The following is a 15,131-nucleotide window of genomic DNA, read 5'->3' on the forward strand; positions in this document are numbered from 1 at the left end:
ATTGTGGCCTGCAGCATTTCATCAGACTAGCCTAGCAAAGCCAATGAATGCTAATTAATTGCCAGCTAACGTGACTCAAATTACAGCCAGCAACTTTGAGCCAACAGAACTTCCTTGATAACGTTCACAACCTAACTCAACCAAGCAACACTACAGACAACACCACCAATTCCACTGAATATCAATAGGAAAAGAAACATTTTCGTACCTTTTTTCCCTTATCAGCCAGACGCTAAACAAACCTGCAGGTAGATGCCATCCTCCCGGAAGACGCACCTGCGTATGCTTTCTCCTACCGGCTTTTACTCTTTGAAAATAAAAGCATCGGCCTTTCTACCAAAGGCACTGAATGCACACCGTCCAAACAAAACACAGACAAAATGTACAAAGAAACATTGACAGATAATTAAACGCGCACAAAGGTGCTGTATACCGGCTTGCACATTTAAGCTTTTCACCGGTTGTCTCTCATCTGCATATTAAAACAGCAATACGGCGACATTGAGTTCAGGGTAAGTAACGCTAGTAATTTATGTAGGCCTGTAAAGCATGAGCATTAAAAAACTAGTTGGGATTAAGTGATAGCACATCATTTGACAATGGTTAGATTTAAACTCATTAGGTCACCCCTAATCATCTCTAATCACCCTTACATATATAATATGCACCTCATAAAAGTTCTTCCATCTCAAATGTCATCATTTTGGGTCACAATGATGAATTTAAAACAGTAAAAATGAGGAAGACTAACTCAACTCAGCAGATTACCACTGCTCCAAATCAATATGCAAGTTTCCCATTTTATAGCAGTTTTTGTGTTGAAACTGTACGTATAGCACTTTAATACTGCATGGCTTGAATTGATAGAAATCTGTCTCCTCTCATTAGCATTGCTCAATGTTTGTGATAAATGGCAGCTACTAGAAAAAGTAGCCTATTGCTAACCGAGCCAACACATATTAGCTCTACAGGTAGCCTATGGACACAAACCATGCATGAGCAGCACAGGTTAAAGCAGAGAAGCCCCACTCACACAAGTAACATTATCATAACGAGGTAATGTTACCATAAAGGGGTATCCTGCTGTTTACTACTATCAACATATAGGCTACCAGCCATTAGATGGGTCATTCCTAGCATTCGGTGCCATTTAGGTCCCCACCACATTATATCATATATTTTGTATTTAAAAGGTTTAATGCTTATTTTTTAAAAGCTTGGTTTTTAAATGTTTATGCCCTCTACCATAAAACAACAATGTTATTTAGCCAGGATATTAAAAATTCTAAATAATTACTCTGATTTTAGCACAAGTAGGCCAAATTGCTGTGTCCCCAATCATGTTTGCTCAACTTCTGTAACAGATATACAAAAAGAAATCAAAGAAATACAAACAAATTCTACATTTTTGTGAGTGTTGCATGACCCTTTTGCTAATATTCCTCACCAAATTGAAATTGTTGTTATTAATTCATTTGTATTGAAAATAAAGTGTGTGTCCCCTGTTTGAATGTCCCCCCTGTTACTCTGATTTGAATCCCTCTGGACACGCCCCTTTACTATTCTACTATTTTTATGACTCAAAAAAAATGTAAACATAATATCCTGAGCTTGACCAAAATATTTTTCTTATACTTTAACAAGCCATCATTCAGATTAAATAAAAAAAAAACATGGAAAATTATGTTTTTTATTTTTGAATACCCTAGCTGAAATGGCACCCAATGCTAGGAATGACCCAGATAGCAAAAGCATATATGCCTATAGGTTTTAAATTGAAGCTGGAGTTCGTAAAGTACAGGCATAGCTTTACAAACGTCATCTCAAAAATATACACAGTAAAATATGTGATGTATCAGCTGCAATTGCATTCACTCTTAACTTACAGAGAGGTTTCTTACTTGAGATATTGAACATATTCTTCCTATATAAATGTAACAATTCATGCTGTGTGTGGCATCAAATTAACTCAAGATGATTATGTTGTAGTTTGGGCAGAAGCAAATTTGAAGTTCATTATATTAATGTGAATCAAGGACATAAAAAGATCGAAGTTAAAGAAAAAGGAATATAGTATAACATACAATTAAATACATGTGTAGTAGGCCAAATTATTTAACAGTAAAGTAAGATGTAAAGGGTGTTAATAGGCGTAATGCATGTACATTATGTGTGTAAAACAGGGACAGTAAAAGAGAAACAATAACAGTAAAAAGGGGTAAGGCAGAGAGAATCATATATCAAAGATATCAGGCTGGCAGGACAGATACTGGAATGCTAGGACAGGTGCAAACTAGACAAACTGGCAGGGAATGATTGGAGATGGTCCTGTGTATATGCTAAAGGGCTAATTATAAGGATGGGAAACAGGTGAGTACTTGGCGGGGGTAAGAATCGAGATGGTAATACCAGGAAAGGGTTTACTGCAAGGCAGGAGGGAGAGCTAGTTTGAAAATAACAGAGCAGACAACAAAATAAAAACCATGAGCTATAGTAGCTAGTAGTGTAGTTGTCACAATGTATCTTAACATATAGAAAGAAAACCCTATCAAGTAGTTTATTTTCAGAAAGACAGATAAAAGAAATACTCAATGGGGGATTTCATTAAGCCACAGGAGCTTGTGGAACAGTGGCTAGCCTGGAGGTGAGTCCGGACTTTGGCTCAATATTAAAGAGCAGCCAATGAAGTTAGTCTGTACCAGGCTACTTTATAAATAAATTATATTTTACAATTGGTCTTTGATCCTGAGCTGCACAATTTAGGCCACACAAGTGGTTGCTGGAAGTCGCACAGTAGTTCTCAAAATGGATTATTCATTACATCCGCAATGGAGCACTCCTAAAAAAACAAATATCCCTTGACTTTGAAAACTGCATTACATTTGTCTGGTAGTATTGTCAAAGGAGCTGATCAAGAAACGGTTGTGGTTTTACCAATTGTTGCGGGACGCTTAAATAAACAATGCATGGAGCACTGTGTGAGTAATGCTACTAAGTACAATGTTTCATTTATGAGCTGCAAAACACAATAGTAAAGAGAGCCACATTTCATTAAATTTTAATTAAGACAAATGATCTGAGAGGACACAACATCTCTTAGGTGGCGCTCACGTGACAACCACATGGACACAACCACTGAAATGGAAGAGGAAACACTGAGAGGAGGCAGTGCTGGAGACCTGCTAATAACAATACATTTGTGAGAGCACATATATACACCTCAAACTAAAACAGCAAAACATGGTTGGTGGTAATAGTTTAGTGCGAGTAAACATCCCTCTGACAGGCCGTGTGATTTATGATGGGATGACTGTTATGAGAAAAGGTTAGCAACATGTCATTGTACTGTACTATGAAACCTAATGTACTTATATGATTCTGTTTTCTTCAAGTTTGTATCTTCTTGGTCGAATGCACTTATTGTAAGTTGTTTTGGATAAAAGCATCAGCTAAATGAAATGTAATGTAATTAATGAGATTTTACAGTGCCACAATAAAAAGGCATCCCAAGTAGATGTTCCCAGTTTGCAGTCTTTATATTAATCATTGAGACATGAATAACATGAATGTGCTGTAACTGGGACAAGCCTGTGATGCAATGCATGTTTATGCAGGTGCAATTTCTGCTCAGGGACATTTTACCCACTTTTTGGAGCCGGCAAAATCCAGCTGAAACCAAAACCTGACATAGCATATCTTTTTAAGTTAGTGTTGTCAATGTCACAGCTTAAAGACAGGTCTTAACTAAGTGTGCAGAAGCCAGGAGTAGATATACTTTACATGATGGGATATCAAGGAGCAACACTGGTTGATAACCCTCATCCCTGAAGTTATTTGGTTAAGTCTATGTATGCTTTTCTTTTGGACAACCAATGCATTCGGTGTATGTTTTGGTCTGGTAGTAGTTCACAGGTGAAAAAACTAGTGCTTATCAATCCACTAGACCTTATACCTATTATCAGTTTTGTGTTTTTATAAAGTCAAGTAGTTAGCAAGTTGCTTATTTTACACATCTATCCCAACCAAGGCAACTTTATCATTCATGTGAGGTTGCGTCTCTGGTCACATGATAAGTAAAGGTCTAATATTTACCACTACTTTATCTCTGTTTTTGGTTTCCACTGTTTTTGGTCTCACATTCGGCAGCTGGTTGCTAGCCATCTGCTGTTCCAGCTTTATCTCATCCTTTTTCGTCCTACTTTATACCTTGGATAGTAGCAGCTGGTTTGTCCGTTGGTAACGTTGCAACACATGGTGTAATGCTGTGGTTAAATAAAGGGAACCAAACCACTCTGTTAGGTTTAGGCAACAACATGGTGAGGATTAGAAAAAATGATGGTTTGTGTTAAAATAAGCTTTGGATAGTATCAATACGCTGACGCCCTCTGCTATAGTGTTGGAATTGTACGCCCTAGGTGGGAGACCAGACTCTTAAGTTAGAGACCCTAATGAAACTCATGTTTTTTGCATTTTGATTTTTCCTGATGCAGGTTTTCTCCAATGTTGTGTATAAGAAGTCAGAAAGCAGTGGTTGGCTTACCTGGGAGTTTAAATCAGGTCAGATTCTGAATACATGGAGCGCAAGATACTTATGCTCAATGAGACAAAATATTATGTGGGGTTGCTCTATGCACAGATTCACAGTGAGGAAACAGCTCCGTACATGAGACCCTTTTAAACAAAATTCCATTATTCCAATCCTCAAAGTCTAATGTCAGCACTTCCCAAGTAGAAAATTGTGTCATTTATTTTCCTGTCAGTCAGACCTGACTAGGGTGCTGTCAGTCACCATAAGCAAAAGAGCCATGAACACACTGCTCTGCTACCTACCATTAGGATCGGAAACACTCACATTTTCAAGAGTTACTGCCCCCGGTTTGTCAGCAACACATTTTTCATGAGCAAGCTTTTTGGATATATTCCAGATCCCAACTTTCTGTTTAGGACAAGAAGTCGGAGGATGTAGCTCCATGTGGGATCCTTATCATTTGTACAAGACATGAAAGATGTAAGAGCTTGAAGAATTTACAGCAATAAGTAAAGCAACTTTGTACTGAATCACTTTAGAATTGTTGAAGTTTAACATAATTTCTATTAGTTTTTTTCAAAGAAACGGCCAATGTAATATCAGCAATACTTGGAGGAGATATTTATGTTATGTATGCAGTCATTAGAGGCACTGTAGACCAGAAAGAGATTTATGGACTCGTGTGCAGTCTGTGCTGCCTGGTCATACTAAGGCGAGCTCCTTACAGTGCTTTCCCCTGGGCTAGCGAGACTATTGGTCGAAGTTCAGATATAACTTCATTTTCTATGTGGATGAAATGCACCTTAAGGGCAGAGGCAGCGGGTGGAGGAGGGGACGGGCTGTGCAGAAACTGTGTTTCCAGCTCACACAGATGCTCGGTGAGAGTCAGAGGCTAGGGCATAAAAGAAATCCATTGTGGCTGTGGAGCCTGACTGCTGACAGAAATTAAATTGTGTCCATGGACTTTTCATATAACAACCCAAGGTCTATGTCAATAGTGCCAGAGCCTCAGTACCATTACTGAACAAGAAAAAAAAAGGCTTTTTATTTGTACTAAATGTCAACCTTTCAATTTCCTTTATCTCTATCTCTCATGAGCAATTTCTAATAGCTAAAGCTAAAAACGTCACTATTCCTACTTTGAAACATTATTTCCGGACAATATACATAACAACCTAAGAACATCATGTTGTGCATGTGTTTTGGTTTTTCTTTGTACACACATGGAGGGAACACATAAGGAATCTTCACACCAATGCTTTATGATCAAACCCTTTCTTTTAATAATATAATGAAATACGATTGAATGAAAATCCTAACCAAGTATATTGAGTTATCTTGTATATTAATAATTCCTGGGGAAAATTTGCTTCAGCGTTTTAATGAAATGATTCCACATCACTGTTACCATTGTGTCCCACTGTAGCTGTTTAGGAAGATATACATCTCCACACACTGCACAGGGAAATCTTGATTCAACATGACAAGAAACTCATGAGATTCCCAGCTCAGACTTAGTCTCTATTGAATCTTTGGAGACAGATGCAGTGCTCAAAAGAATATCAGATTGACAGATTGATACATGAGGATGCTGTACGTGTTGATAGTAGCAATCTGTATGAAACACAGGCCAGAGCAGCGAGGAGAAATCACTTTTTTTTTGATGCATGGATCCCACTGTTGAGCCTAGTTCACGGAGAGTTCAGTTGAGCAGCAGGCTGTGTCTTTCCTTTTGAATGGATTCACTCTTCACTATCTCTCTGGCAGGCCAAGGGTAATGGATGAGGTGCGAGGTTCCAACAAAAAGCACATCTGCATCCACACGATAGTCTCACAAAGGAGAGGCTGGTTTCTTTGAACGAGGAGGACCCTCTTGGAGTTTCCCCACACATGGTCCTCATAAACAGTTAAGTCCACCAGTAACCCAAATGTTACTCTTTGGAGATAGACTTTTCAAAACGTATGCAACTACAGCTTAAACAAACAGTACCAATTATCATTATATTGCAACCACCCACATGCGTTATATGACATAATACAGCCTGGTCTCCTAAAGGTTAAGTTCCCATGAAAATAATGCATTGTGAAGTTTGTTTTGAATAATTTAGTTCTATAATTTTAATAACATAACATACGTATTTATGCTAAGCAAAACAACGATGTCTAAACCTTACCAAGTATTTTTGTTGGACTTTTCTTTTGTTTCAATGTTAACCATGTTTGTTATCTCTTTGGAATAGAAGTAGGGCCTCGTGTGGATTTTTTATTGGATATGAGATCAAAGTCAGAATTCTGAGGAAAAAAATATTTTTTGACCTTTTTCATAATTCTGACATTAATCTCAGACAATGGATTTTAATCTCAGAACTCAAAAATAAATTCACTTTTGATCTCAAAGAAACATTCACATGTGGCTCTAATCCTCTTCCATAAAACTGTAACCGTATTCCTTGAGAAAATATAATTTCCCTTGAAAAATAATCGAGTGTGCCTATTAGTTGGAACGTAATTTTGTAGGAGCCAGGGTTGCACTACGATAATATCTGACCAAGAATATTCTAGTAATGGTGTGGCCATTGGTGTAAAATGGTACAAGCGATGTGTTTTCTTTTTGCCTTTGGTCCATTATTGAGCACATCCCATTGCTCAGGGTAGACAGTATTGTGTAATTGACTGGCTGGCCCTAAGGCAACTGGAGATGTTAGGCATCTCTCTGGTCACACCTCAGTGCCTCACAGTTGGCAAGGCTGGACTTGCAACAAATCACACTCCACTGACAGCCACGCTTGTCTTTCGCTGCTCGCATCCTGTGGAACTGCAGCAACAGCAACAAAAGGGCCTGGAAGCCAAGGGCAGCACATTTAAATATTACTCAGCAGCAAAGATTTAACCCAACTCTATCTGCAACTAAGGACTAACTAGTTTCCAATCAGAGAACTGTGAGCACATGGTGGGATCGTTTACCCTGAGTGTAACCTTAGAAATGGCTGGGAAACCTCTGCTCCAGCAAATGGGAAGGTCTGGCCGGGGAAATGTATTGTCTGGGCAATCCAGAGAGAGAACAGATGGGGACCCGCTCCTGTTGTTGGGCCAACAGGACACTTGAACAGGCAGATTGCACATTTACATTTACTCCTCATGACTGGAGACATTACGAGCCAGCGCTTTATGCAGCGTAGTATGCTTCAATGCTCCCAACATATATAGTCTGGGGAAGCAGATACACATAGCCGTGAATGCATGAATGTAAAGGTTTTCAATGCAGACATTAAACCGTTCAGGATTAGAATGGTTGTCTAAGAAATGTGTGTTATATATTAATCAGTACTCGCAAACTCATCTATATAAAATCTGTTTTATTAAAAGAGGCAGGGCAGACAGAAGCACGAACAATTGCTGCCGTTGTTCCTGCATGGGGACACAAATGTATTCAGATTATACCTGGTGGTCAGAGTGCATCCCAAAATTCTCCAGTTTGATTTCATCCCATCTATCATTATTCTCTTTGGCAAACACAATGCCATTGGTTCCCAGAAGAATTATAGGGCAGCACTGCAGAAGACAAACAATTTACTGGCACTTTGCCTCACTGAACAGCACTGTCAGCCTGCCAGGAACAATCCATTTTAAACAATACGTGTTTTAGTCACCAAGCCGCACATTTCTTGGACAGAATAACTTACAGTATTCATAAGACCATTGAAATACTACTTAAAATAATAGAAGCTGTTCAAACACTGGAAATGTGTAATGTTATCATACAGCTTATATTGTATGCGTAATGCATGTAGATCAACAAATATTATATAAAATGAGCAGACAGGATGTGCAGGAATCATCCAGCTACCTCTATTCGATGTATCGTGCTCTTTAAACTACCTCACCTTTAAAGAGGGAGAGCCGATAAGATTCTTCTTGGCAGGCTTTTCTGCATCGACTCCCTCTCCTAGCAGAGTGTAAATTAAGAGGGGAGCTAGTGCAGTGTGCCGGAGCAGGAATGTGGGCCTGAGGCGGAGCAGAGACGAGCGGCGGGATGCTCCAGGGGGGCCGCGGGGCACATTATGCTGCAGCAGGGCCAGGAAGCTCAGAGTCTGACAGCCCCGCGCCCTCGGCGGACACACCAGGACCAGTGCCACCGTATTCTCAGGACATTTACATTATTCAAAGATAAATGCATTGTCAATTTTGTGTCTCCCAACACTAGATATGTATGCCGCTTCACTTCTCCCGCAGCCAAAGGTGGGCTCACCTCCACCCGCTGCAAGACACACTACAAATGAAATCAAATGTCTTTCTCAATGGTGCAGAATTACTTAACCCTGCACATTGCCACGGAGCTCCTGGGTTTTAGATTGTGATGCAGAGGGCTGTAGGTAAGGAGAACAATAGGGGTAGGATATGTGTCTTTGCATTTAGGTATTTTGAAATGAAAGATTCACATTGAGGCAAAGCATGCTGAGATTTAACATTTACAATGAGGATGGTTAGGGGGATAGCACCAAGAGGAAAACTCTCCCTGTATGTTTCTTTCAAAATGGAACAATTTGCCTTGTCTAAAAAAGAAATGAGATTACCAGAAATGTCATTTGTGAAGTAAAATGCTGAATTGGAGACTGCAGTTAAAGAAAAAACTGACCCATCTTGGTCAGTATTGAGTCTTTAAGTTATACTCAGAATATAAGTAGGTATACACTCCTTTAAAGAAATAAGCTTATATGCTAGTCTACTACGAGCTGTGTTGGTAAGACTGATTTTGAAGAGGATTTGTGTTACAAGGTTACCATTTAAGATTTAAGAACATCCTTTCTCACACTTAATATTTGAAATCTCTTATGTGTGCTCAACCCAAAACAAAGCCAAATTGCTCACTTTTGATAATGATACCTCGAGCGATATTCTGTATTTTTGTTATTTTCAAGAAATTCCATGAAAAGACAAAAACCAACAACTAATTGAACCAACTAATTAGTTGCCCCCTTATGTCTGATCTATATTATTCCTCTGTTGTTGTCCGAAAACTATTAAAAACACATCAGCGACACACCACTGCACTGGGTGACACGCTCGCTCTATTGCCATGCAGTTGAATTCAGTCACACTTACAGTACTATAATACCTCTGTAAATACGTTTGCTGTAAAGAGCAAATGTGTATTAATCCGCCGCTGAAAATAGTCCAAACAATGTGCTGTTTACTCCTGGTTGAATAACATTTCCTAAAATACACAGTACCAGCTGTTTAAGGAAAGGAACTATAATGTGTCATTGGTATTTAATGATGAACGTATTCAGTAGGAACAAATCGACTGAGGCTTATTGCCAAAGCCAGGGAAAGTAAAACATGTTAGAGAGACATACAAACATTGTTGTTGTTTTTTTATTGGATTTGAGAATAAGGAAAATATCACCCGCCACATCCTTTAGATGAGCATTTCTATTGATTTTCATGCCATACTCAAGCCATTTTTGATATTTACGATATATATCTTCTCTACAGTGAGTTTTCCTTTAGGATATTATTTCTGCTGACCACAGTGTACGCCATCCAGTGAAGATCCTGTGTGTCAGACTGATAGAGATCTACCTCACATCCTCAGCAAAGGTAAGACCTCCAACTAAGCAGCGTCCAGTTTCCGTCCACTGTGAGGGAAAAGTTACATAGGACACACATTTCATGAATGAATAGTGAACTTTAATTCAGAAACTTATGAATATACTTATTCATTCAACAATCCATCTCTCATATCTAAAAGTCACAGACTATTTTACTGAAATAATGTGTCTGGGATTACAAATGAAAACCACACAGGATCATTCTTTATCCAGCAGACAGATTAAATTCCAAACCCTGTTACTGTAATAGGCACACTTGTAGCTTGCCATGAATTAGAGCTCTAATTATATTAGGTACTATTTTAAACAAAATAACACATTTCTTATGATCCATAGGTGTAATTTATAGCAAAGCCAGGTTCATTTTCCTGGGCAATCAATTTTGTGGTGTAGCAGAAGACTAATATAATTATGTAAAGCGCTGAGAGCTGAGTATCGCAGTCACCACAGAAGGGCTTTTGGAAGATAAATGAAGATGCAATTTATTCACTCATAATTTCATACAGAAAATGCCGTGAAAGAAATCCATATGAGCATCAGCAAAGGGTAGAGGCACTAATACTTTTTGATATAGACTACCAGAGCATTGTAGTCAAGGCTGGGGTAATGTATGAGTTACTTCAGGTTTCCTCACACCAGTGAGCTATCTCTCACACGAGGAAGGAGGAGGAGAAGAGCCTTTTGGCCAAGCCCTCTAAATCATACCCAGAGGAGTGAGTCATTTATTATAGTTACAATTATATCAATATCACTAACACATAAGAGCTGCGATAAATCCACGCACATCAGTTTCTGTGACAACATACGTGATCAATGTAGGGAGGATCCTCAGCTACAGTTATTCTCTGCAGTGTTTTGTGAATCGGTGTTTAAAAACTTAACGTATTAAAGTATAGGTTTCAGATTTTTAGATTTCAATAAATCCTCATCTTGCTTTGTGGTCCCTCCTTATATTTGCAAACGTACCCATAAGCCTGCTGTTAAGGCAAAACACAGGACCACCTACTACATCTCACTGGAAATCCACTTCTGTCAGCTGCAGGGGAGTGGGAGCTGGCAGGGTAAAGATGAATTCTTAAGCTTATCGTTGCTTTAGTTGTGGATCTTTTTGTAGAAATGTCTCCTATTGTTATAGTCAACATGTGTTTGAGTGTATAAAGTGAACCTCCCTGGTGGCACCTTGTATGGCAGCCTCTGTGTGCCAATGGGTGAATGCTGACTTGTATGCGGGGTCATAGAAACTGGAAAATTGCATGCCCATTTACCAGATCATGCACAATAAACAGCAACCCTACATCAGGCATTTGTTACTTAGCTAGAGTCATGTATTTAACAAACTATTTATTTAATGTGCATTTTACTTTGCTATGTGAATGTGGAAAGCCTTTTCCCATATTATGCACTCTTTAATAATTTACCAACAAAAGGACAGATGTAGCCCTGTAGTAGATTTCTGTAAAAAAAAATGCAGTGTTGCTTTAGTTGTGTTTTTTTTTGTTGTTCTAGAAATTGCTCCTAATGTTATAGTCAACATTGTTTGAGTGGAGAAGGGGATCTCCCTGGTGGCACCTTGTATGGCAGCCACTGTAGACATTGGTTTGAATAGGTGAATGCTGACTTGTAATGATGGGTCATATAGAGACTGGAAAAGAGTATGACCATGCAGAATGAACAGCAACACTATCAGTCAGTTGTTCTCCCATGGATGGAGCCTTTTGCCATATGACATGTCCTCTTTAATAATATACCAACCGAAGGACAGTTGTAGCCCATTGCACACAAATGTTAAGTATGCATGGATGAGATGTAGCCCTTCTGTAGATTTCCTTTTGGAAGGAAAAATGCTGTGTTTATAAGTTTGCAAACATCACAGATGCTGCTCATTCATCTGCACACAGTGTTCTGAATCCTTAATGACAGCAGGGGCCAGAGGACAGGAAGGGCTTGTGACAACGGTGTCCTCTAACATTCACATCTTCTGTCAGTATTTACAGATGGTCAGCGTGTGTGATACAGATCAGCTCTCCTTCCTCCTTGTGTCTGATGTGGAAAAATGACTGAACATCAACACAAAACCAGGAAAGAAATAGGATACTGTGTGTCAGTGTAATGGACTGAAATAGAATTATGGGTATTTATATAATCCCTTCAATGTGCACTGGGATTGCACCTTAAGAATTAAACAAGAAGCTCTTTTTGCTCTCATGTCTCTTGAATTAATAGTTTGGATGAGTTAATGACAATAAGATACAAAAACACACAATTTCAAGGCTTATTAAGTCCTTTATTTAAACAAAGAATACATTATATCAGGTAGCAATACATTCTCTTTTATTAATATATATACATTAACATTTCAATGAGTCACTGGTGGTTTAATCTATCAACTTTCAATGGCATAATAACAGTGAGAAATGTCATTCATATTAACATTGACATCCTGTTATCTATAGAAACATGTAGGAATGGAATTAAACACTAAATTGAGTTTACATTAAAATGGTTTTGTTGTTCAGACTGGAAGAGACATAACATATGCAAATTGAATCAAAGTGAATAAGTAAACGTGCACATGTTCCACAGAAATGTAAACTAACTTTATCATCATCTTACAAAGGTGGCAAATTAATTAATAGCAAGCTTCCATCAAACTGAACCAACTTCAAGTATTTAAGGTAGTTGTGAATTGGCTGTTGGATTACATTACATTTAAATCACCAACTATAATAAATCCTGCACTTAACAGTACTTCAGTTTCAGAGATAGCAGCACGATAACACACAAACTATTGCTCTATGAAATAAATGATTTTTAAGGGATGTTGTTATAAAAGCGAGGCATTCCTGCGACCCACTTTCCTCTCACATCCTCTGCTCCACGCTTATATCTGAAATAGTCCTCATAGTTTTTGTCAGATTTTGTTGAGTTGAAAATCCTTCCTCCGTTCACTTCCATCACCTGCTTTGTTGTGAAATGCAGTCTTGATCCGATGATAATCCACAATAACCTCGTTTGACAGGACGCGTTAAATAAAAGTAAAAAACCAGACATTTTCTACCTCATCTTAATTTCTTCTGCGACGCTTTGCACAAACTCCTGCTGCTATCTCCCGTGCGTGTAGAAACATAAGAGCCCTTGGGATGGAGATGAATGCTCTCACAGAGGAACCATCGCGATATGTTCTGTGCACACCAACTTTATCCGAGGTCTGATGAAAGAATTGTCTTGTGTTGTTGCAGTGGGAATATATTCATCCTGCAGCCTATAAATTAATATAAGCAGCAGCTGTGACTGCACCTCTTTTACTTCAAAAACTTTGAATGAAAAGATGGCTCGCTGTTAGCTCTTTATCGATAATCACTGCATAAATTACAAAAGATACCTGAAAAAAACGTTTTAATTGAATAACCGGCTGCCTCTGTCCTGTGTATAGAAGAGCCAATGGCTGTTAACACCTCTCTTTCATTAATAGTTCGCCTACAGTAGGCTACTCTCCCAAATGTTAATATTACTCTGCAGGCTGAGTGGGCGTGGCCCGCTCTGCTTTTATCCAATCAGGATCAAGCTCACTGCTGCACTGCCTGCTCCAACGAAGCTGCTGTTGCTTTACTTATTTATTATGGCTATGATTAACTTGTTATTAAATTGCAAAAAAAAATGTTTAGCATTACTTCAAACAGGTTTACAAAATGACATCCCCTGCAATGCCAGATAGAATTATTTTCCACAACCGCTTATTAAAGTAGTGTTTTTTTCAAAGCAGCTATAATCAAAGTAACTATGCTGCTGCTATTTCAAAAAGTGGTAAAACATATTTTTGGAAGTCACATTGTTGAATTTTGTCGGAGCTAAAGACCAATCAGAGGGTCAGGATAACTGCTCCAGCCCGAGATTTAATTGTCCACAAAAACCTATTTTCATCATCATGTGGAAGAGTATAGGTTAGCTTGAAAAAATGTTATGAATCATTTATTTACATATCCAATATGTGCATCTAGTTCTTCTTAAAGCAATGTTTGATTCAATATTAAATGTATTTTCAATTGTTGTTTTTTTGTCTCAGTGAATGACTCGGTGCAGGAGCTGCATGGGGGGGGGTGGGGGGTAGTGGATGAAAAGAAGAAAGAGCTCACCCAGGGTTAAAATGGCCGCCTTCCTCTGAACACTGAGATGATTTGTGGCCTATTAGAAGCTCACAGCCAAAATCCAGGAATAAATTCATTATAAAATGAGATGAAATCAACTTTAAAGCTTTATGTTGTTTAGGGGTTTACGATTATTCTTGAGTGACGAGACACATTGAGGAATAACTTTTAGTGTGGCTGTGGTGATAAAGTCACTGATTTGCATTGTATTTGCCTTGACGCGCTCTTAAATCCGAGGTTGTATCATCTCAGAAAATGTGAACACAGTAGATTTTTTTTTTTTTAAAGCTCCCCCACCATTAAAGATTGTGGCTGCTCGGTTTGAAATGTGTTACTTGGATCTGGAATGCAAATGCTTTGTTCAGGAGGAGGAGGGATCAGCGAGGAGTCTGAAAGCGACGAGTTTTTGATTAATGAGCTTTGAAATGGCTCTCCAGGAGCAATAAAGGATGAACTGCTCCCTCCCTCTTTCTTTCTCTCTCTCTCACACGCACACGCAAAGGGATAAATACACGCACATCCATCGTTGCATCATTTCCAATGTCAAATCTTGTTTTTTTTCTACTTTTGTTTTTATTCTCACAAATCTGATCTGCCATATTCATCATTGAATAGACACACTTCCACTCCTTCAATATTTGAAATATTAGTTTTTACCAATAAATTAGAGAGCAGTGATTATGCTTTGAAAATGCAGCTTATTCCCTTGTCCCAACAGATATGAAGGTAATCATGTGGCCGAGTCTAAAAAATGATAAGTGACATGTGAAAGATGCAATAAGTCCATAGACTCCCTTCCCTCACAACAATGAAACATCAATAATCTGCAGAGCCTTCGCTGAAATG

This window comes from Notothenia coriiceps, unplaced genomic scaffold, assembly GCF_000735185.1.
Source record: "Notothenia coriiceps isolate Sejong01 unplaced genomic scaffold, NC01 NC01_scaffold00037246, whole genome shotgun sequence".
NCBI classification, from domain to species: domain Eukaryota; kingdom Metazoa; phylum Chordata; class Actinopteri; order Perciformes; family Nototheniidae; genus Notothenia; species Notothenia coriiceps.